Source organism: Oncorhynchus keta, chromosome 8 (genome assembly GCF_023373465.1).
Source record: "Oncorhynchus keta strain PuntledgeMale-10-30-2019 chromosome 8, Oket_V2, whole genome shotgun sequence".
Taxonomy (NCBI): domain Eukaryota; kingdom Metazoa; phylum Chordata; class Actinopteri; order Salmoniformes; family Salmonidae; genus Oncorhynchus; species Oncorhynchus keta.
This window is the reverse complement of record NC_068428.1, coordinates 19,500,553-19,524,744: the sequence shown is the minus strand read 5'-3', so window position 1 is coordinate 19,524,744 and position 24,192 is coordinate 19,500,553. Positions and strand designations below refer to the sequence as shown.

The following is a 24,192-nucleotide window of genomic DNA, read 5'->3' as shown; positions in this document are numbered from 1 at the left end:
CAAGTCCTCAACTGGCAGCTTCTTTCAATAGTACCAACGTCAATAGTGAGGCGGTGACCCCGGGAAGCTGACCTTCTAGGCAGAGTTGCAAAGAAAAAGCCATATCTCAGACTGGCCAATAAAAAGATAAGATTAAGATGGGCAAAAGAACACAGACACCAGACAGAGGAAGATTGGAAAAAAGTGTTATGGGCAGATAAATCTAAATTGAGGTTTGAGGATCATCAAGAAGAATATTCGTGAGACACAGAAAAAATGAAAAGATGCTGGAGGAGTGCTTGACGGCATCTGTCAAGCGTGATGGTCTGGGGGTGCTTTGGTAGTGGTAAAGTGGGAGATTTGTACAGGGTAAAAGGGATCTTGAAGAAGGAAGGCTATCACTCCATTTTGCAACGCCATGCCATGCCCTTTGAACGGCGCTTAATTGGAGCCAATTTCCTCCTACAACAGGACAATGACCCAAAACACAGTTCCAAACTATGTAATAACTATCTAGGGAAGAAGCAGTCAGCTGGTATTCTGTCTATAATGGAGAGGCCAGCACAGCCACCGGATCTCAAACCTATTGTGCTGTTGTGGGAGCAGCTTGACCGTATGGTAAGAAGTGCCCATCGAGCCAATCAAACTTGTGGGAGGTGCTTCAGGAAGCATGGGGTGAAATATAATATAATAATAAATCTCTTCAGCTTACCTCAACAAATTGACAACTAGAATGCCAAAAGTCTGCAAGGCTGTAATTGCTGCAAATGGAGGATTCTTTGACAAAAGCAAAGTTTGAAGGACCCAATTATTATTTAAATTAAAAATGATTTATAACCTTGTCAATGTCTTGACAATATTTCCTATTCATTTGGCAACTCATTTCATGTATGTTTTCATGGGAAACAAGGACATTTCAAAGTAAATTGTCCAGGTGGCCATTTGATTAATAGTTCAGCAGCCTTATAGCTTGGGGGGTAGAGTTTAAGAGCCTTTTGAACCTAAACTTGGCACTCCGGTATGACTTGGGCGACTGGGGTCTTTGACAATTTTCTGGGCCTTCCTCTGAGACTGCGTAGTATATAGGTCCTGGATGGCAGGATGCTCGGTCCCAGTGATGTATTGGACCGCACGCACTACCATCTGTAGCTCCTTACGGTCGGAGGCCGTGCACTCGGAGGCCGTGCCATACCAGGCGATGATGGAAACGGTCAGGATGCTCTTGATGGTGCAGCTGTAGAACTTTGAGGATCTGGGGACCCATTCAGTCTCCTGAGGGGAAATAGGTTTTGTCATGCCCTCTTCACAACTGTCTTGGTGTGCTTGGACCATGATAGTTCGTTGGTGATGTGGACACCAAGGAACTTGAAACGCTCCACTCCACTACATCCTGTCAATGTTAATGGGGGCCTGTTCTGCCCTCCGTTTCCTGTAGTCCACGATCATCTCCTTTGTCTTACTCACATTGAGGGAGAGATTGTTGTCCTGGCACCACACTGCCAGGTCTCTGACCTCCTTATCGGTTGTGCTTGGCCACACACTCGTGGGTGAACAGGGAGTAAAGAAGGGGACTAAGCACACACCCCTGAGGGGCCCCGGTGTTGGGGACCAGTGTGGCAGGCGTGTTGTTGCCTTCCCTTACCACCTGGGGGCGGCCCGCCAGGAAGTCTTGGGCATTCTTGGGCACAGGGACTATGGTGTTCGGCTTGAAACGTGGGTATTACAGACTCGGTCAGGGAGTCTGTAATGAAAATGCCAGTCGTGTCGCACATCCTCAGAGTACACACCCTGGTAATCCGTCTGGCCCCGTGGCCTTGTGAATGTTGACCTGTTTAAAGGTCTTGCTCACACGGGCTACGGGGAGTGTGATCACACAGTCTTCCGGAACAGCTGGTGCTATCATGCATGCTTCAGTGTTGCTTGCCTCGAAGCGAATATAAAAGGCATTTAGCTCGTCTGGTAGACTCACGTCACTGGCCAGCTCGCGGCTAACCCATATGGACAATTGTAAGAGAAAGGTCTGTAAAGCGCGGTGGTGAGCTTTAATAGCGTATCATTGGATGGATGTCTTGGTTCAACTGAGCTCTTCTCCTCTAGCTCTGAAGACAGGCCAGGAGAGAAAGGAGTAATCAGCCTAATGTTCTCTAGTGGGATTAGTCACTGAGCCAGAACCAGTGGCAGGAAAAACAAGTACATACTGTAGTGGGGTAAACAACAACACACATGGACACCAGAGGAAGGCAGAAAACGACAACTGTCAAATAGGCCACTAGACCCACCCACAGCTGTGTGTGTGTGTGTGGTGTTTAGACGAGCGACAAATGATTAACCAAATGCTTTTCAGATGCAGCTGGGCGGCAGAGAGTGAGTCAATGGAAACAGGCATGAAAAACACAACCTACAGAACAGCCTTTTAAAAGTTTATATCAGCTCTCTTTTAGATTGTTTTCTGTAAGAGAGCTTTTGACAGCTTCCTCTAGACTGTACTGTACGGGCTAGTGCTCACTGCTCAGTGGGAGGCTACTGGGAATATTATACATCCAAAACGACATTAGGAACTCAACTATGGAGTGCCATCAAAGCCAAGTGGAGCCCCAGCTCTAAAACAATCAGTCAGTGAGAAAAGCCTGGATTTAGATTAGCACACAAAGACTGAAATCCATTAGAGGTTCAAATAGCACAAATAGCACTGGCTTTCACAGAGTAACAGTATTTTTTCTCCCTTCACTTTTCTTTGTGAGCAGAAGGCTTTTCAAGTGCTCCTTTTTGTGGTTTAACTCTCCTCAGTAAAAGCCATTCCAGAACAGCTGAGTGGTCAAAAGGATCAACATTCACACCCACCAAATGGCAGCACTGCAACAGCACTCCTTTTCTACATTCAGACCTCAAAATGTTACGAAATTAGACCCATTTCTATTGGGCAGGTATTTTCAAATTGGGGTAGGCGCAATGCTGTCTGTCGGGGGTACGCCAAATAAAAATGTGATTCACAATTTGCTTTTCACATTTTCAAAGTCCATTTATATTTTCCAATGGGGCTATACGTTTGGCTGAGTTTATTTCCCCCTCGCCTGAATAGCCTCGTTTCATTGCAAAAAATAACATTCAAATCAGCTAAGTGTTCAGCTAAATAACAATGTCAAATACAGGTAGCCTAGTCAAATAATTAACATCCAATCACAACCGTTACTCTCTCACGGGAATTCCACTAACGGTCCGTACGTAGCCAAACATAGCTGCTGCTCATTCAGTTTGCTCGAAAATGGATAAATGGTTAATGAAAAGTAAGGCCCACATCCATAAAGACACATCTCTACTGGTAGTACTGCTCTACAGCTCTACTGGTAGTACTGCTACTGTCATCAGTACTCCACCTGCACCTGTCCACGACACAAGTTGATCTGCTTCCACAAGCACATCCATAGAGACACATACAGCTCTACTAGTAGTACTGCTACTGTCATCAGTACTCCACCTGCACCTGTCCACAACACAAGTTGATCTGCTTCCACAAGCACATCCATAGAGACACATACAGCTCTACTAGTAGTACTGCTACTGTCATCAGTACTCCACCTGCACCTGTCCACAACACAAGTTGATCTGCTTCCACAAGCACATCCATAGAGACACATACAGCTCTACTGGTAGTACTGCTACTGCCATCAGTACTCCACGTGCACCTGTCCACGACACAAGTTGATCTGCTTCCACAAGCACATCCATAGAGACACATACAGCTCTACTGGTAGTACTGCTACTGCCATCAGTACTCCACGTGCACCTGTCCACGACACAAGTTGATCTGCTTCCACAAGCACATCCAATGTTCAGCATCAGTATTTCTACATGTTGTTGCTAACCCAGCTAGCATGGACACTGACAGCTGTGAATCTGATGCAGCCAAAGAGCTATTGCCCCCTTACCCGGGAAAGCACCGAACAACAGGCAGGGACGTGGGACCATCGAAGAGGCGCAAATATGATGAGAACTACATTGATTCGGGGTTCACTTATTTTGGGAGTAGTGCCTTTCCTCAGCCACAGTGTGTTATATGTGCAAAAGTACTATCTCACAACTCTATGAAACCTTCACCCTTGCGCAGACATTCAGAAACAAAACATGCCCATTTGAAAAATAAACCACAGGAGTTTGAGCGAGAATTAAGACGACTTTCAAGTAGTAAGACATGTATAAAAGTAACAGATACCATTAACAAGGAGCTAGAAGATCATTATATGGTGAGCTACCGAGTGGCTAGGACAGGACAGAAAAGGCCAAAAAAACTGTACCTTGCCTTCATGTGAATGCCTTCATCAAACAACGCTGTTCCACGACGCATCAGTGACATGGCAGATGTTTTGAAACAATTACTGTTTCGCATACAAGCCAGTGAATTCTATGCATGGATGAGCTGGATGACTCAACAGACGTGGCGGGCCTGGCACAGCTCCTGGTATATGTCCTTTACGTTTATGGAGGGTCAATTAAGGAAGACATCCTCTTCTACAAACCAGGACAACAGGAGAGGATATTTACTGGACAGCTTTGTGATATCAAATGGACTTTGGTGGTCAAGATGTGTTGGTATCTGTACTGATGGCGTAAAAGCCATGACAGGGAGACATAGTGGAGTGGTAACGCACGTGAAAGCAGTTGCTCCCGACGCAGCATCCGCCGAGAGGCTCTTGCTGTCAAGGGAATGCCTGACAGCTTCAAAGATATTTTGGACACTACAGTGAAAATGGTTAACTTTGTTAAAGCAAGGCCCCTGAACTCTTGTGTATTTTCTGCACTATGCAATGATATGGGCAGCGACCGTGTGTAACGTTCGTCGTTGGGAGAAAGAGATGAGGACCAATGCGCAGCGTGGTAAGTGTTCATAGCTTTTAATGACGTACTAGAACACTGAACAAAACAATAAATAACAAATGAACAGTCCTGTAAGGCGAAAGACAAAAACACTAAACAGGAAATAAGCACCCACAACTCAAAAGTGAAACCAGGCTACCTAAGTATGGTTATCAATCAGGGACAACGATTGACAGCTAAGGTCAGAACGTGACACCGTGTAACACATTTACAACATACAAAAGTGCGCTGGTTATCAAGGGGCAAAGTATTGGCATATTTTTTTTAAATTGTGAGACGAGCTTAAAGTTTTCTTTACTGGCCATAATTTTCACTTGTCTGAACGTTTGCATGATGACGAGTTTCTCACACGACTGGCCTATCTGGGTGATGTTTTTTCTCACCTAGGATTGAGGCTATGATTAAGAAGTTGGAGCTCTTCTCTGTCTGCATTAACAAGGATAACACACAGGTCTTTCCATCATTGTATCACAGTCAATAACACAATAGGAAAAAATCTATATACAGTGTGTGCAAATGAGGTAAGATTATGGAGGTAAGGCAATAAATAGGCCGTAGTGGCAAATTAATGACAATTTAGCAATTGAACACTGGAGTGGTATATGTGCAGAAGATGAATGTGCAAGTAGAGCTACTGGGGTGCAAAGGAGCAAAACAATAAATAACAATATGGAGATGAGGTCTTATAGGAAGCAACTCCCTATGATCTGTGAACCGTACATGATACAGACAACATCTTGGTGTCATTATACTCCTTATAGTGGGCTCTAAAATATGGAGAATGTCTAGATTCCGAAATCAATTTCACATTCATTTATTCAACTTTAACAATACTCTCAAAAATACCATTTTAGATGTAGCTTATTTTTATACATATTGTTTGGAACAATATACTCTTCAAACACGTCAAATTTCCAGAGTGGCTCTCAAGTACTTTTCATGATACAACCTATTTTATGTAGAAATTGACATTAAAGGTCATTAACCAATCACGGCCCTATTTTAGGGTTGCACATTCAACCAACCACCAGCAGAGTTCCCTTTGAATCCATGTACCATTCACTGTAATGGTGGTGTTCATAAAATGGATCAGAACTTCAGAAATAGCAGAGAGTCCACTCTGGAAATGTGATGTACTTGTCGAGTATATTGTTCCAAATGAGAAAAAAATGAACAAAATCAAAGAGTACTTTTGAGATATTTGTAATGGTGAATAAATTAAACGTGAATTTGTATTTCAAAATCTAGATAAACTCAAACAAACATTAGGTTAGAGCACAAGATAAGGAGTATGGTTGTCTGTATCATGTACAGTTCGCAGGTCATAGGGTCTTACAGGAGACATGTATAGGTCTAAAAGGGGCCTAAAGTGGCCACTTTACTAATGATTTTCTTAACCAAAAAATGGTACAAAATGTAAAAAGCATGTCAAACATCCTTTCTCCTAATGAAGTGTGTGAGAATTGACAGAAAAATCACAGATAGAAAAAATATTTTCTGTCTATGCTGGTGTTGAATAGCCCTATACACAGTGATCTGCACCTGCCAAAGTATCATTACACAGAACCAACATTGGCTATTTAAAGCAAGGCCTCGTGGGTAATATGTTATACATACCAGGGAAAAAAGGGTCGAGTATGAATGGAATGCCTTTACTCAATAAGATCTCGATCGTGACAGAGAATTTCTATCCGTTCTTCAACATTCGGACAGGTTTTTCCACAGAAAGCTGAATCATACAATGACAACAGCCAGACCAGCATCTTGTCCTCATGAGCGATTTAGAAGGTCAGAGGCTAAAAGGGTCGAGAATCTGCTGTCAGCTGCTGTGGGCTAGTAGAAGGTCGTGTGTCACACACTTTCACTGACACACCCCTGTTGCGCAGAGCCTCTCATTCAGCTTTGTGACAACAGGATTGACCATTCATTCAGGGAAGTTATTTGCTGGATATTAAGTCACTTCAACCCAACTGGAAGAATAGATTGTTTTTTTACTGGATATAGAAAAGGCTGAACTGATATCTGAATGACGATCAAATGATAATACAATACTGGTAAAAACAAAATGAAAAAAATCATATAATGAGAACTGGGCTTGAGAACCCAAATATCTTTCACGTCCTGCATGTTGAGCAGCAGTAGTGTCGTATGGCAGTGTGTTAGTAGGCACTTTGATTATCCTGACCCGGTGGTGATTAGGGGTTCCCTGTGGAGCGTCACATGGCTCTCTCCATCCCGCTCTATTCTCTTGGCTCACTGGGACAGCTGGGTTACTGCAATTCTATACATTTTTCCATGGAGTCAAAGGAAAATACTGCAGAATGAAGGCTCATTTCCTGCAATTCTATACATTTTTCCATGGAGTCAAAGGGAAATACTGCAGAATGAAGGCTAATTTCCTGCAATTCTATACATTTTTCCATGGAGTCAAAGGGAAATACTGCAGAATGAAGGCTAATTTCCTGCAATTCTATACATTTTTCCATGGAGTCAAAGGGAAATACTGCAGAATGAAGGCTCATTTCCTGCAATTCTATACATTTTTCCATGGAGTCAAAGGGAAATACTGCAGAATGAATGCTCATTTCCTGCAGTTCTACGCATTTTTCCATGGAGTCAAAGGGAAATACTGCAGAATGAAGGCTCATTTCCTGCAGTTCTACGCATTTTGCCATGGAGTCAAAGGGAAATACTGCAGAATTAATGCTCATTTCCTGCAATTCCATACATTTTTCCATGGAGTCAAAGGGAAATACTGCAGAATGAAGGCTCATTTCCTGCAGTTCTATACATTTTGCCATGGAGTCAAGGGAAATACTGCAGAATGAATGCTCATTTCCTGCAGTTCTACGCATTTTGCCATGGAGTCAAAGGGAAATAATGCAGAATGAATGCTCATTTCCTGCAATTCTATACATTTTGCCATGGAGTCAAAGGGAAATACTGCAGAATAAATGCTCATTTCCTGCAATTCTATACATCTTGCCATGGAGTCAAAGGGAAATACTGCAGAATGAATGCTCATTTCCTGCAATTCTATACATTTTTTCCATGGAGTCAAAGGGAAATACTGCAGAATGAATGCTCATTTCCTGCAGTTCTATACATTTTTCCATGGAGTCAAAGGGAAATACTGCAGAATGAATGCTCATTTCCTGCAGTTCTACGCATTTTTCCATGGAGTCAAAGGGAAATACTGCAGAATGAAGACTCATTTCCTGCAGTTCTACGCATTTTGCCATGGAGTCAAAGGGAAATACTGCAGAATTAATGCTCATTTCCTGCAATTCCATACATTTTTCCATGGAGTCAAAGGGAAATACTGCAGAATTAATGCTCATTTCCTGCAATTCCATACATTTTTCCATGGAGTCAAAGGGAAATACTGCAGAATGAAGGCTCATTTCCTGCAGTTCTACGCATTTTGCCATGGAAAACTCTGTGTTCTTAATATCAAACAGAACCAACTGCCACAGCTGCTGAAAAATAATCTTAGGGGAATAAAAGCTAGTGTCAGATCTCACACTGACACAGAGCCTCTTAGCAGAGCAAAGATTTAATCACATAGCCTTGGCCAAAGGACTGAAACATCTTGTCACATTTAAACAGACACTGGCAGAGGGACGGGAGGTGCAGTGGTGCAGTGTGGATAATGAGATCCCCAGCTGTACAAAAGGTCAGGTGAAGTGTGCGAGTTTGTTTCAGTCAGACTCGGTCCGAGTGGCTCTCTTCAGAGCTACAGTAGTCAGTGATAACGACTGCTCCAGCTCTTAAACAACATCTATGGAAGTGTTGGCTAAAAGTCTCGAAACAATCAGGCTGTAATGTAACATTATGATGTAGTTTAGCTAAAGCAAGTGTTATTTAACCACTACACATTCGCCAACAACAAACTCTCTCTCCACAATAGGGACCTGATGCGTGCTTAGTTTTGATAATGGATCATTAGAAAGCGTTCTCCGTACATAGAGGACAGGTTTAACTCTGGCGGGAGCGTCCTGCCGGTGCCCTCGGCAAGACGTTCTGCATGAACTATTCAATGCGCTCAGCATGGAAGACTGCACACATGCATAGGAGGTCAATCAAGGCTGTATTAAGTTACTGAGCTAAACTGCTGGTCTGTCTCTGTGCGTGTGGATCAACGCACTCTGCTCACTCCATAGTTAACACAAATGTTCCTATAGCCATGACCATTTTTTTTTATGTTGGCCACAACACCGACAATTCATGAAGACATATAGTGCTTTCAGAAAGTATTAACACCCCTTTGACTATTTGCACATTTTGTTGCATTACAGCCTGAATTCAAAATGGATTAAACTGCTGTGTTTTCTCACCCATCTACACACCATAGAGTGGCAGTCTGTTTAGGAATGGGTGGCAAGTAATAAACTGGTCCTGAACATCTCTCAAACTAAGAGCATTGTCACGGCTGGCTGAAGGACTGTACCAAGGTGCAGCAAGGTAAGCGTACATTTGAACTTTATTTAAAAATGACGCCGACAAAACGAAGAACAAAAATCCAACCGTGAAGCTTTAGGCTATGTGCCCTGAACAAAGACTAAATTAACTTCCCACAAAACAGGTGGGGGAAAAGGGTACCTAAGTATGGTTCTCAGAGACAACGATAGACAGCTGTCCCTGATTGAGAACCATACCAGGCCAAGACATAGAAATACAAAACATAGAAAAAAGGACATAGAATGCCCACCCTAGTCACACCCTGGCCTAACCAAAATATAGAATAAAAAGCCTCTCTATGGCCGGGGCGTGACAAGTATTTGGCACAAATCATTCCTTAAGTTCTAGACAGCTGAATCTGGTAATGAATGTCCTGCAGGCTCTAGTTTTATCTTATCTTGATTGTTGTCCAGTCATATGGTCAAGTGTTGCAAAGGAGGACCTAGTTAAGCTGCAGCTGGTCCAGAACAGAGAAGCATGTCTTGCTCATCATTGTAATCAGAGGGCTGGTATAAATACTATGCATGCCAGTCTCTTTTGGCTCAGCGTTGAGGAGAGACAATGTGTCACTTTTTGTTTTCATAAGAAACAATGTGTTGAAAATTCCAAATAGTTTGCATAGTCAACTTACACCCAGAACTGACACACACACTTATCCCACCAGACATGCCACCAGGGGTCTTTTCACAGTCCCCAGGTCCAGAACCAATTCAAGGAAACATACAGTATTATACAGAGCCATGAGTGCATGGAACTGCCTTCCATCTTCTATAGCGCAGGAGAACAGGAAACCTGGTTTAAAACTACAAATAAAGCAACACCTCACTACGCCTCTCCCCCGTGTGACCTACTTGTTGTGTGTATGTACTGACATGTGTAACTGATAGATGCACACACACACACATAGTGCCTTCAGAAAGTATTCAGACCCCTTGACTTTTCCCACATTTTTTTAGGTTACAGCCTTATTCTAAAATTGATTCAATCTACACATAATACCCCATAATGACAAAGCAAAAACAAGTTTATACATTTTTGCTGATTTAAAACATTTGAAAAAAACTGATATATGACATTTACATAATTATTCAGACCCTTTAATCAGTACTTTGTTGAAGCACCTTTGGCAGCACCAAGTCTTCTTGGGTATGACGCTACAAGCTTGGCACACATGTTTTTGGGGGGTTTCTCCCATTCTTCTCTGCAGATCCTCTCAAGCTCTGTCAGGTTGGATGGAGAGCGTTGCTGCACAGCTATTTTCAGGTCTCTCCAGAGATGTCCGATCATGCTGGGACACTCAATGACATTTAGAAACTTGTTTTCATAAAGGATCTCTGTACTTTGCTCCGTTCATCTTTGCCTCGATCTTCCCAGTCCCTGCCGCTGAAAAACATCCCCACAGCATGCTGCCACCACCACGGTTCACTGTAGGGATGATGCCAGGTTTTCTCCAAACGTGACGCTTGGCATTCAGGCCAAAGAGTTCAATCTTGGTTTCATCAGACCAGAAAATCTTGTTTCTCATGGTCTGAGAGTCTTTAGGTACCTTTTGGCAAACTCCAAGCAGGCTGTCATGTGCCTTTTACTGAGGAGTGGCTTCCGCCTGGCCACTCTACCATCAAGACCTGATTGGTGGAGCGAGTCTCATAGCAAAGGGTCTGAATACTTATGTAAATAAGGTATCCGTTTTTTATTTTGAATACATTTGCAAAAATGTCTAAAAACCTGTTTTTGCTTTGTCGTTATGGGGTATTGTGTATAGATTGCTGAGGATATATATATATATATATTTTTATTTTTATTTTAGAATAAGGCTGTAACATAACAAAATGTGAAAGTCAAGCGGACTGAATACTTTCCGAAGGCACTGTACATTTAAAAACATTAACATGTAGTGTATTTAGGCTTGTCATGAATACTTATTGCCTAAAGACATTTCAGCTTTTCATGTTTAATTAATTAGTTACATTTTATGAAAAACATAGTTCCACTTTGACATTATGGGGTATTGTGTATAGGCCAGTGACACAAACTAAATCCAAATGTAATCCATTTTAAATCCAGGCTGTAAAAAAGTCAAGGGGTGTGAATACATTCTGAAGGCACTGTGAGCGAAGAGAGAGGAGGCTTCAATAATGCTGTTTCCAATGTGTTCCGGGTCTGTATATTCATCCGTGTCCTCCTCCATACAAGCACAGATACATCCGCCCCCTTCAAATACTGGCCCTAAGCTCCTCACAAATGACAACTTTACGTTTTAAATGTCTCCATATGTAGTGGCAGGGCCGTGCAGCAGGCTAGTCTCAATGCTGTGCTGCTGATGAGTCTCTCCTAAATGAGCTTCAACTGAAAAAGGGAGAAAAGATACAGACACATGTCCAAGCACCCAGAACCCAGAATATTATGCAGAGTTATGCAAAGGGTTTGCTAACACAGATGCACACACAAGCACAATAACACACAGAAAATTGTAGCAGAGTATTGCAGAGTGCACAGCTCCAGACGCATGGGTACTGCAGTGATTCTAGCCCTAGGTGCATTTGGACAGAGCGAGGGGTCACATGATTAAGAGTCAACTGACGGGGGGGTCATTCCATGTCATTTCAGCAAGTCATGACACCCACCATCTCAGATTGCTCTGAAATCGTTTCTGTAGTTAGAACACTAATAATATTAGCATTCCTGAAACATTATTTGGTTGAAATATAATTGGATGTCTGTGAAATTAAGTTAATTGGTTGCTTCCAAAATTGGCCATTTTAATTTAGAGGACTCATATAATATTCAATAAATATAGTACCTAACATCGGGATTTTCCAAAGGTTGCTGTCGACACATATCCAATTGGAATTTGTGGTCTGCTTATTTTATCATTTACATTTAGGATACCATTTACACCACAGGCCTCTCAGAGAGAGCCCAGAGAGAGAGAGAGACCAGAGAGAGAGCGCACGAGCTCAGAGATAGAGAGAGCGCGCGAGCGAGCTAAGAGAGAGCGAGCGAGTTCAGAGAGAGAGCAAGCGAGATCAGAGAGAGAGTGAGTGAGCTCAGAGATAGAGAGCGAGCTCGGAGAGAGGGAGAGCGAGCTGAGAGAGAGCGTGAGAGCGAGCGAGCTGAGAGAGAGAGAGAGCGGGCTCAGAGAGAGAGCGAGCGAGTTCAGAGAGAGAGAGAGCGAGTGAGCTGAGAGAGAGAGCTCAGAGAGAGAGCGCGTGCGAGCGAGCTCAGAGAGAGAGGGAGAGTGAGCTCAGAGAGAGAGAGCGAGCGAGCTCAGAGAGAGAGAGCGAGCGAGCTCAGAGAGAGAGAGCAAGCGAGCGAGCTCAGAGAGAGAGAGCGAGCGAGCAAGCTCTGAGAGAGAGCGAGCAAGATCTGAGAGAGCGAGCGAGCAAGCTCTGAGAGAGCGAGCGAGCAAGCTCTGAGAGAGCGAGCGAGCAAGCTCAGAGAGAGCGAGCGAGAAGTGAGAGAGCGAGCGAGAAGTGAGAGAGAGAGCGAGAAGTGAGAGAGAGAGAGCTCAGAGAGAGAGAGAGCTCAGAGAGAGAGAGAGCTCAGAGAGAGAGAGAGAGCTCAGAGAGAGAGGAGCGAGCAAGCTCAGAGAGAGAGTGAGCTCAGTGAGAGAGAGAGCGAGCAAGCTGAGAGAGAGCGAGCAAGCTGAGAGAGAGCGAGCGAGCTGAGAGAGAGCGAGCGAGCTGAGAGAGAGCGAGCGAGCTGAGAGAGCGAGCGAGCTGAGAGAGAGCGAGCGAGCTGAGAGAGAGAGAGCCAGCTGAGAGAGAGAGCAAGCGAGCAAGCTCAGAGAGAGAGAGAGCGAGCTCAGAGAGAGAGAGCGAGCTCAGAGAGAGAGAGAGAGAGCTCAGAGAGAGAGAGAGCGAGCTCAGAGAGAGAAAGAGTGAGCGAGTTCAGAGAGAGAGAGCGAGCTCAGAGAGAGAGAGCGAGCGAGAAGTGAGAGAGCAAGCGAGAAGTGAGAGAGAGCGGGCGAGCAAGAAGTGAGAGAAAGCGAGCGAGCTGTACTTTGGCCCAAATATATGCAGTTGGGAAGAGAAAACCTCACCCAACGTTGAGAACCAATTAGTGATCAGTTCAATCATCCCAACCAACCTGGGACACAGTAAAAACAGATGTTCCAGAGATTCAGACTGAGCACAGAATGGACACCCCTCCCCAACAGTAGGGTCCAGGTGTACCAGATGCATGTTGGTGGCTATAGCTCCATGTATTATCCTCCATCGGAGGTCAGCTGTCCTCTTATCAATAGGCAGTTTGTATAATGATCGCCAACAGCCTTTTGGAAATGCACCTGGACCAAGCACATCCGCCCACCTCATCGATTTTACCCCTTCCAGGGAAGAGGCATGGGACACCTTTACACATATTCTGTACATGGCCATCTTTCCCACCTCCTTGAACTCCCCCAGCTCCGGGGTATGGAAGGAAAGCAGCATCCCCACGTCCTCCTCGAATGCCCCCATCGCAGCACTAATATTCAGCGCATGACACACATAATCCAGACCCTCCTTCCACCGATCAGAATTGGAAGTGTCAGTCACATACTGCAGATGAAGCACTGGCAAGGAGTCACAGACCTCAGCTACAACCTTCCTCAGGGACCCTTCATTACACCTGGCACAGAGAAACCAGTAAGCCTCGCTCTTAAAAAACAAAGCATTGGTTCAATCGCCAGACTATATAACTGCCCTGAAATTGGGCATCCCTGCCTGATGACCCTTTGAATAGGGATGGGGCAACTCAAACCACCCCCCACCTTCACCATACACGAGGCTCCAGCATACAAGAAATTCACCCAAGACAGAAAAACATCCCCAAACCCAAAGGCTTTCATTGTTTTTAACAAGTACTGGTGGTCCACACGATCAAAAGCCTTCTCCTGATCCAACGAAAGTAAACCCACATTTACATCAGACAGTTTACAAATGTCTAAAACATCTCTTATCAGAAACAAGTTGTCAACAATAGAGCGATCAGGTACACAGTAGGACTGGTCCTTGTGGATCAACAATCTCAGATACTCTTTCAACCTGTTTGAGAGACATTTAGAAACAAATTTGTATTCTGCGCACAGCAAAGCAACAAGTCTCCAATTTTTTTATGAGAGACAAATCCCCCTTTTTTGGCAACAGTGAAAGCACCGCACGTTGACCGGATACAGGAAGAGAACCCTCATGAAAGGATTCACACACCACCCCATAAAAATCCTCCGCAATAGACCCCCAAAAAGTGCTTATAAAACTCAGATGGTAAACCATCGATGCCAGGGGCTCGGCCTGTTGAGAGCTGCATAACTGCTGTGGACAGCTCTTGCAGTGTAATGTCAGAGTCCAATGTGACTCTCTGCTCAGGTCCCAATTGAGGAAGACCGTGTAACAACTGTTCAGTACACAGAGAGTCACAATCCTCCGCCTTATAGAGGGCCGAGTAGAAATCCACGGCATGTTGACGCATTTCACTGTCATCCGTGGTCACCTTCCCATCAGGGAGACGAAGGCAGACCATCTGTTTACGTTGCAATGTCCACTGTCCTAGTGGTCACCTTCCCATCAGGGAGACGAAGGCAGACCATCTGTTTACGTTGCAATGTCGACTGTCCTAGTGGTCACCTTCCCATCAGAGAGACGAAGGCAGACCATCTGTTTACGTTGCACTGTCATCTGTGTTCACCTTCCCATCAGGGAGACGAAGGCAGACCATCTGTTTATGTTGCAATGTCCACTGTCCTAGTGGTCACCTTCCCATCAGGGAGACGAAGGCAGACCATCTGTTTATGTTGCAATGTCCACTGTCCTAGTGGTCACCTTCCCATCAGGGAGACGAAGGCAGACCATCTGTTTACGTTGCAATGTCCACTGTCCTAGTGGTCACCTTCCCATCAGGGAGATGAAGGCAGACCATCTGTTTACGTTGCAATGTCCACTGTCCTAGTGGTCACCTTCCCATCAGAGAGACGAAGGCAGACCATCTGTTTACGTTGCAATGTCCACTGTCCTAGTGGTCACCTTCCCATCAGGGAGACGAAGGCAGACCATCTGTTTACGTTGCAATGTCCACTGTCCTAGTGGTCATCTTCCCATCAGAGAGACGAAGGCAGACCATCTGTTTACGTTGCAATGTCCACTGTCCTAGTGGTCACCTTCCCATCAGGGAGACGAAGGCAGACCATCTGTTTACGTTGCAATGTCCACTGTCCTAGTGGTCACCTTCCCATCAGGGAGATGAAGGCAGACATCTGTTTACGTTGCAATGTCGACTGTCCTAGTGGTCACCTTCCCATCAGGGAGACGAAGGCAGACCATCTGTTTACGTTGCAATGTCCACTGTCCTAGTGGTCACCTTCCCATCAGGGAGACGAAGGCAGACCATCTGTTTACGTTGCAATGTCCACTGTCCTAGTGGTCACCTTCCCATCAGGGAGACGAAGGCAGACCATCTGTTTACGTTGCAATGTCCACTGTCCTAGTGGTCACCTTCCCATCAGGGAGACGAAGGCAGACCATCTGTTTACGTTGCAATGTCCACTGTCCTAGTGGTCACCTTCCCATCAGGGAGACGAAGGCAGACCATCTGTTTACGTTGCAATGTCGACTGTCCTAGTGGTCACCTTCCCATCAGGGAGACGAAGGCAGACCATCTGTTTACGTTGCAATGTCGACTGTCCTAGTGGTCACCTTCCCATCAGGGAGACGAAGGCAGACCATCTGTTTACGTTGCAATGTCGACTGTCCTAGTGGTCACCTTCCCATCAGGGAGACGAAGGCAGACCATCTGTTTACGTTGCAATGTCGACTGTCCTAGTGGTCACCTTCCCATCAGGGAGACGAAGGCAGACCATCTGTTTACGTTGCAATGTCGACTGTCCTAGTGGTCACCTTCCCATCAGGGAGACGAAGGCAGACCATCTGTTTACGTTGTAATGTCGACTGTCATCCGTGGTCACCTTCCCATCAGAGAGACGAAGGCAGACCATCTGTTTACGTTGTAATGTCGACTGTCATCCGTGGTCACCTTCCCATCAGGGAGACGAAGGCAGACCATCTGTTTACGTTGCAATGTCGACTGTCCTAGTGGTCACCTTCCCATCAGGGAGACGAAGGCAGACCATCTGTTTACGTTGCAATGTCGACTGTCCTAGTGGTCACCTTCCCATCAGGGAGATGAAGGCAGACCATCTGTTTACGTTGCAATGTCGACTGTCCTAGTGGTCACCTTCCCATCAGGGAGACGAAGGCAGACCATCTGTTTACGTTGCAATGTCGACTGTCCTAGTGGTCACCTTCCCATCAGGGAGATGAAGGCAGACCATCTGTTTACGTTGCAATGTTGACTGTCCTAGTGGTCACCTTCCCATCAGGGAGATGAAGGCAGACCATCTGTTTACGTTGCAATGTCGACTGTCATCCGTGGTCACCTTCCCATCAGGGAGATGAAGGCAGACCATCTGTTTACGTTGCAATGTCGACTGTCATCCGTGGTCACCTTCCCATCAGGGAGATGAAGGCAGACCATCTGTTTACGTTGCAATGTCGACTGTCATCCGTGGTCACCTTCCCATCAGGGAGATGAAGGCAGACCATCTGTTTACGTTGCAATGTCGACTGTCATCCGTGGTCACCTTCCCATCAGGGAGATGAAGGCAGACCATCTGTTTACGTTGCAATGTCGACTGTCATCCGTGGTCACCTTCCCATCAGGGAGATGAAGGCAGACCATCTGTTTACGTTGCAATGTCGACTGTCATCCGTGGTCACCTTCCCATCAGGGAGATGAAGGCAGACCATCTGTTTACGTTGCAATGTCGACTGTCCTAGTGGTCACCTTCCCATCAGGGAGATGAAGGCAGACCATCTGTTTACGTTGCAATGTCGACTGTCCTAGTGGTCACCTTCCCATCAGGGAGATGAAGGCAGACCATCTGTTTACGTTGCAATGTCGACTGTCATCCGTGGTCACCTTCCCATCAGGGAGATGAAGGCAGACCATCTGTTTACGTTGCAATGTCGACTGTCATCCGTGGTCACCTTCCCATCAGGGAGATGAAGGCAGACCATCTGTTTACGTTGCAATGTCGACTGTCATCCGTGGTCACCTTCCCATCAGGGAGATGAAGGCAGACCATCTGTTTACGTTGCAATGTCGACTGTCATCCGTGGTCACCTTCCCATCAGGGAGATGAAGGCAGACCATCTGTTTACGTTGCAATGTCGACTGTCATCCGTGGTCACCTTCCCATCAGGGAGACGAAGGCAGACCATCTGTTTACGTTGCAATGTCGACTGTCCTAGTGGTCACCTTCCCATCAGGGAGACGAAGGCAGACCATCTGTTTACGTTGCAATGTCGACTGTCCTAGTGGTCACCTTCCCATCAGGGAGACGAAGGCAGACCATCTGTTTACGTTGCAATGTCGACTGTCCTAGTGGTCACCTTCCCATCAGAGAGATGAAGGCAGACCATCTGTTTACGTTGCAATGTCGACTGTCCTAGTGGTCACCTTCCCATCAGAGACGAAGGCAGACCATCTGTTTACGTTGCAATGTCGACTGTCCTAGTGGTCACCTTCCCATCAGGGAGACGAAGGCAGACCATCTGTTTACGTTGCAATGTCGACTGTCATCCGTGGTCACCTTCCCATCAGGGAGATGAAGGCAGACCATCTGTTTACGTTGCAATGTCGACTGTCATCCGTGGTCACCTTCCCATCAGGGAGATGAAGGCAGACCATCTGTTTACGTTGCAATGTCGACTGTCCTAGTGGTCACCTTCCCATCAGGGAGACGAAGGCAGACCATCTGTTTACGTTGTAATGTCGACTGTCATCCGTGGTCACCTTCCCATCAGGGAGACGAAGGCAGACCATCTGTTTACGTTGTAATGTCGACTGTCATCCGTGGTCACCTTCCCATCAGGGAGATGAAGGCAGACCATCTGTTTACGTTGCAATGTCGACTGTCCTAGTGGTCACCTTCCCATCAGGGAGACGAAGGCAGACCATCTGTTTACGTTACAATGTCGACTGTCCTAGTGGTCACCTTCCCATCAGGGAGACGAAGGCAGACCATCTGTTTACGTTGCAATGTTGACTGTCCTAGTGGTCACCTTCCCATCAGGGAGATGAAGGCAGACCATCTGTTTACGTTGCAATGTTGACTGTCCTAGTGGTCACCTTCCCATCAGGGAGCTGAAGGCAGACCATCTGTTTACGTTGCAATGTCGACTGTCCTAGTGGTCACCTTCCCATCAGGGAGCTGAAGGCAGACCATCTGTTTACGTTGCAATGTCGACTGTCCTAGTGGTCACCTTCCCATCAGAGAGATGAAGGCAGACCATCTGTTTACGTTGCAATGTCGACTGTCATCCGTGGTCACCTTCCCATCAGGGAGATGAAGGCAGACCATCTGTTTACGTTGCAATGTCGACTGTCATCCGTGGTCACCTTCCCATCAGGGAGACGAAGGCAGACCATCTGTTTACGTTGCAATGTCGACTGTCATCCGTGGTCACCTTCCCATCAGGGAGATGAAGGCAGACCATCTGTTTACGTTGTAACGTCGACTGTCATCCGTGGTCACCTTCCCATCAGAGAGATGAAGGCAGACCATCTGTTTACGTTGCAATGTCGACTGTCCTAGTGGTCACCTTCCAATCAGGGAGATGAAGGCAGACCATCTGTTTACGTTGCAATGTCGACTGTCCTAGTGGTCACCTTCCCATCAGGGAGACGAAGGCAGACCATCTGTTTACGTTGCAATGTCGACTGTCCTAGTGGTCACCTTCCCATCAGGGAGACGAAGGCAGACCATCTGTTTACGTTGCAATGTCGACTGTCCTAGTGGTCACCTTCCCATCAGGGAGATGAAGGCAGACCATCTGTTTACGTTGCAATGTCGACTGTCCTAGTGGTCACCTTCCCATCAGGGAGACGAAGGCAGACCATCTGTTTACGTTGCAATGTCGACTGTCCTAGTGGTCACCTTCCCATCAGGGAGACGAAGGCAGACCATCTGTTTACGTTGCAATGTCGACTGTCCTAGTGGTCACCTTCCCATCAGGGAGACGAAGGCAGACCATCTGTTTACGTTGCAATGTCGACTGTCCTAGTGGTCACCTTCCCATCAGGGAGATGAAGGCAGACCATCTGTTTACGTTGTAATGTCGACTGTCCTAGTGGTCACCTTCCCATCAGGGAGACGAAGGCAGACCATCTGTTTACGTTGCAATGTCGACTGTCCTAGTGGTCACCTTCCAATCAGGGAGATGAAGGCAGACCATCTGTTTACGTTGCAATGTCGACTGTCCTAGTGGTCACCTTCCCATCAGGGAGACGAAGGCAGACCATCTGTTTACGTTGCAATGTCGACTGTCCTAGTGGTCACCTTCCCATCAGGGAGATGAAGGCAGACCATCTGTTTACGTTGCAATGTCGACTGTCCTAGTGGTCACCTTCCCATCAGGGAGACGAAGGCAGACCATCTGTTTACGTTGTAATGTCGACTGTCCTAGTGGTCACCTTCCCATCAGGGAGATGAAGGCAGACCATCTGTTTACGTTGCAATGTCGACTGTCATCCGTGGTCACCTTCCCATCAGGGAGATGAAGGCAGACCATCTGTTTACGTTGCAATGTCGACTGTCCTAGTGGTCACCTTCCCATCAGGGAGATGAAGGCAGACCATCTGTTTACGTTGCAATGTCGACTGTCATCCGTGGTCACCTTCCCATCAGGGAGATGAAGGCAGACCATCTGTTTACGTTGCAATGTCGACTGTCCTAGTGGTCACCTTCCCATCAGAGAGATGAAGGCAGACCATCTGTTTACGTTGCAATGTCGACTGTCATCCGTGGTCACCTTCCCATCAGGGAGATGAAGGCAGACCATCTGTTTACGTTGCAATGTCGACTGTCATCCGTGGTCACCTTCCCATCAGGGAGACGAAGGCAGAACATCTGTTTACGTTGTAATGTCGACTGTCATCCGTGGTCACCTTCCCATCAGGGAGATGAAGGCAGACCATCTGTTTACGTTGCAATGGTCACCTTCCCATCGATCTGTCCTAGTGGTCACCTTCCCATCAGGGAGACGAAGGCAGACCATCTGTTTACGTTGCAATGTCGACTGTCCTAGTGGTCACCTTCCCATCAGGGAGACGAAGGCAGACCATCTGTTTACGTTGCAATGTTGACTGTCCTAGTGGTCACCTTCCCATCAGGGAGATGAAGGCAGACCATCTGTTTACGTTGCAATGTTGATCTGTCCTAGTGGTCACCTTCCCATCAGAGAGATGAAGGCAGACCATCTGTTTACGTTGCAATGTCGACTGTCCTAGTGGTCACCTTCCCATCAGGGAGATGAAGGCAGACCATCTGTTTACGTCATTGGTCACCTTCCCATCAGGAGACGAAGGCAGACCATCTGTTTACTGCAATGTCACTGTCATCCGTGGTCACCTTCCCATCAGGGAGACGAAGGCAGACCATCTGTTTACGTTGCAATGTCGACTGTCCTAGTGGTCACCTTCCCATCAGGGAGACGAAGGCAGACCATCTGTTTACGTCCTAGTGGTCACCTTCCCATCAGGGAGACGAAGGCAGACCATCTGTTTACGTTGCAATGTCGACTGTCCTAGTGGTCACCTTCCCATCAGGAGACGAAGGCAGACCATCTGTTTACGTTGCAATGTCGACTGTCCTAGTGGTCACCCTCCCATCAGGAGACGAAGGCAGACCATCTGTTTACGTTGCAATGTCGACTGTCCTAGTGGTCACCTTCCCATCAGGGAGATGAAGGCAGACCATCTGTTTACGTTGCAATGTCGACTGTCCTAGTGGTCACCTTCCCATCAGGGAGACGAAGGCAGACCATCTGTTTACGTTGCAATGTTGACTGTCCTAGTGGTCACCTTCCCATCAGGGAGATGAAGGCAGACCATCTGTTTACGTTGCAATGTCGACTGTCCTAGTGGTCACCTTCCCATCAGGGAGACGAAGGCAGACCATCTGTTTACGTTGCAATGTCGACTGTCCTAGTGGTCACCTTCCCATCAGGGAGACGAAGGCAGACCATCTGTTTACGTTGCAATGTCGACTGTCCTAGTGGTCACCTTCCCATCAGGGAGATGAAGGCAGACCATCTGTTTACGTTGCAATGTCGACTGTCCTAGTGGTCACCTTCCCATCAGAGAGATGAAGGCAGACCATCTGTTTACGTTGCAATGTCGACTGTCCTAGTGGTCACCTTCCCATCAGGGAGACGAAGGCAGACCATCTGTTTACGTTGCAATGTCGACTGTCATCCGTGGTCACCTTCCCATCAGGGAGATGAAGGCAGACCATCTGTTTACGTTGCAATGTCGACTGTCATCCGTGGTCACCTTCCCATCAGGGAGATGAAGGCAGACCATCTGTTTACGTTGCAATGTCGACTGTCCTAGTGGTCACCTTCCCATCAGAGAGATGAAGGCAGACCATCTGTTTACGTTGCAATGTCGACTGTCCTAGTGGTCACCTTCCCATCAGGGAGACGAAGGCAGACCATCTGTTTACGTTGCAATGTCGACTGTCATCCGTGGTCACCTTCCCATCAGGGAGACGAAGGCAGACCATCTGTTTACGTTGTAATGTCGACATCAGGGGAGATGAAAGGCAGACCATCTGTCATCCGTGGTCACCTTCCCATCAGGGAGACGAAGGCAGACCATCTGTTTACGTTGCAATGTCGACTGTCCTAGTGGTCACCTTCCCATCAGGGAGACGAAGGCAGACCATCTGTTTACGTTGCAATGTCGACTGTCCTAGTGGTCACCTTCCCATCAGGGAGACGAAGGCAGACCATCTGTTTACGTTGCAATGTTGACTGTCCTAGTGGTCACCTTCCCATCAGGGAGATGAAGGCAGACCATCTGTTTACGTTGCAATGTTGACTGTCCTAGTGGTCACCTTCCCATCAGAGAGATGAAGGCAGACCATCTGTTTACGTTGCAATGTCGACTGTCCTAGTGGTCACCTTCCCATCAGGGAGCTGAAGGCAGACCATCTGTTTACGTTGCAATGTCGACTGTCATCCGTGGTCACCTTCCCATCAGGGAGACGAAGGCAGACCATCTGTTTACGTTGCAATGTCGACTGTCATCCGTGGTCACCTTCCCATCAGGGAGATGAAGGCAGACCATCTGTTTACGTTGCAATGTCGACTGTCCTAGTGGTCACCTTCCCATCAGGGAGACGAAGGCAGACCATCTGTTTACGTTGCAATGTCGACTGTCCTAGTGGTCACCTTCCCATCAGGGAGACGAAGGCAGACCATCTGTTTACGTTGAAACGTCCACTGTCCTAGTGGTCACCTTCCCATCAGGGAGACGAAGGCAGACCATCTGTTTACGTTGAAACGTCCACTGTCCTAGTGGTCACCTTCCCATCAGGGAGACGAAGGCAGACCATCTGTTTACGTTGAAACGTCCACTGTCCTAGTGGTCACCTTCCCATCAGGGAGACGAAGGCAGACCATCTGTTTACGTTGAAACGTCCACTGTCCTAGTGGTCACCTTCCCATCAGGGAGATGAAGGCAGACCATCTGTTTACGTTGCAATGTCGACTGTCCTAGTGGTCACCTTCCCATCAGGGAGACGAAGGCAGACCATCTGTTTACGTTGTAATGTCGACTGTCCTAGTGGTCACCTTCCCATCAGGGAGACGAAGGCAGAACATCTGTTTACGTTGCAATGTCGACTGTCATCCGTGGTCACCTTCCCATCAGAGAGATGAAGGCAGACCATCTGTTTACGTTGCAATGTCGACTGTCATCCGTGGTCACCTTCCCATCAGAGAGATGAAGGCAGACCATCTGTTTACGTTGCAATGTCGACTGTCATCCGTGGTCACCTTCCCATCAGGGAGACGAAGGCAGACCATCTGTTTACATTGCAATGTCGACTGTCCTAGTGGTCACCTTCCCATCAGGGAGACGAAGGCAGACCATCTGTTTACGTTGCAATGTCGACTGTCCTAGTGGTCACCTTCCCATCAGGGAGACGAAGGCAGACCATCTGTTTACGTTGCAATGTCCACTGTCCTAGTGGTCACCTTCCCATCAGAGAGATGAAGGCAGACCATCTGTTTACGTTGCAATGTCGACTGTCCTAGTGGTCACCTTCCCATCAGGGAGATGAAGGCAGACCATCTGTTTACGTTGCAATGTCGACTGTCCTAGTGGTCACCTTCCCATCAGGGAGACGAAGGCAGACCATCTGTTTACGTTGCAATGTCGACTGTCCTAGTGGTCACCTTCCCATCAGGGAGACGAAGGCAGACCATCTGTTTACGTTGCAATGTCGACTGTCCTAGTGGTCACCTTCCCATCAGGGAGACGAAGGCAGACCATCTGTTTACGTTGCAATGTCGACTGTCCTAGTGGTCACCTTCCCATCAGGGAGACGAAGGCAGACCATCTGTTTACGTTGTAATGTCGACTGTCCTAGTGGTCACCTTCCCATCAGGGAGATGAAGGCAGACCATCTGTTTACGTTGCAATGTCGACTGTCATCCGTGGTCACCTTCCCATCAGGGAGATGAAGGCAGACCATCTGTTTACGTTGTAACGTCGACTGTCATCCGTGGTCACCTTCCCATCAGAGAGATGAAGGCAGACCATCTGTTTACGTTGTAATGTCGACTGTCCTAGTGGTCACCTTCCCATCAGAGAGATGAAGGCAGACCATCTGTTTACGTTGCAATGTCGACTGTCATCCGTGGTCACCTTCCCATCAGGGAGACGAAGGCAGACCATCTGTTTACGTTGCAATGTCGACTGTCCTAGTGGTCACCTTCCCATCAGGGAGATGAAGGCAGACCATCTGTTTACGTTGCAATGTCGACTGTCCTAGTG

The 24,192-nt window shown here is 46.9% G+C and overlaps 1 protein-coding gene across 2 annotated transcripts in view; it reads right to left on the bottom strand.

Moving 5' to 3' along the window:
- The window catches only part of LOC118386956 (protein enabled homolog), a 159,022-nt gene that overhangs the window by 122,435 nt on the left and 12,395 nt on the right, over window positions 1-24,192 (bottom strand). The window contains exon 1 of one of the 2 annotated variants that reach the window (XM_052523754.1): window positions 6,469-6,597. The exons of the other annotated variant lie outside the window; for it this stretch is intronic. The gene's annotated coding sequence lies outside the window, so the exon portion shown is untranslated. Of the gene's footprint in view, window positions 1-6,468; window positions 6,598-24,192 lie in introns of those variants that run through there. 2 annotated transcript variants of the gene reach the window in all.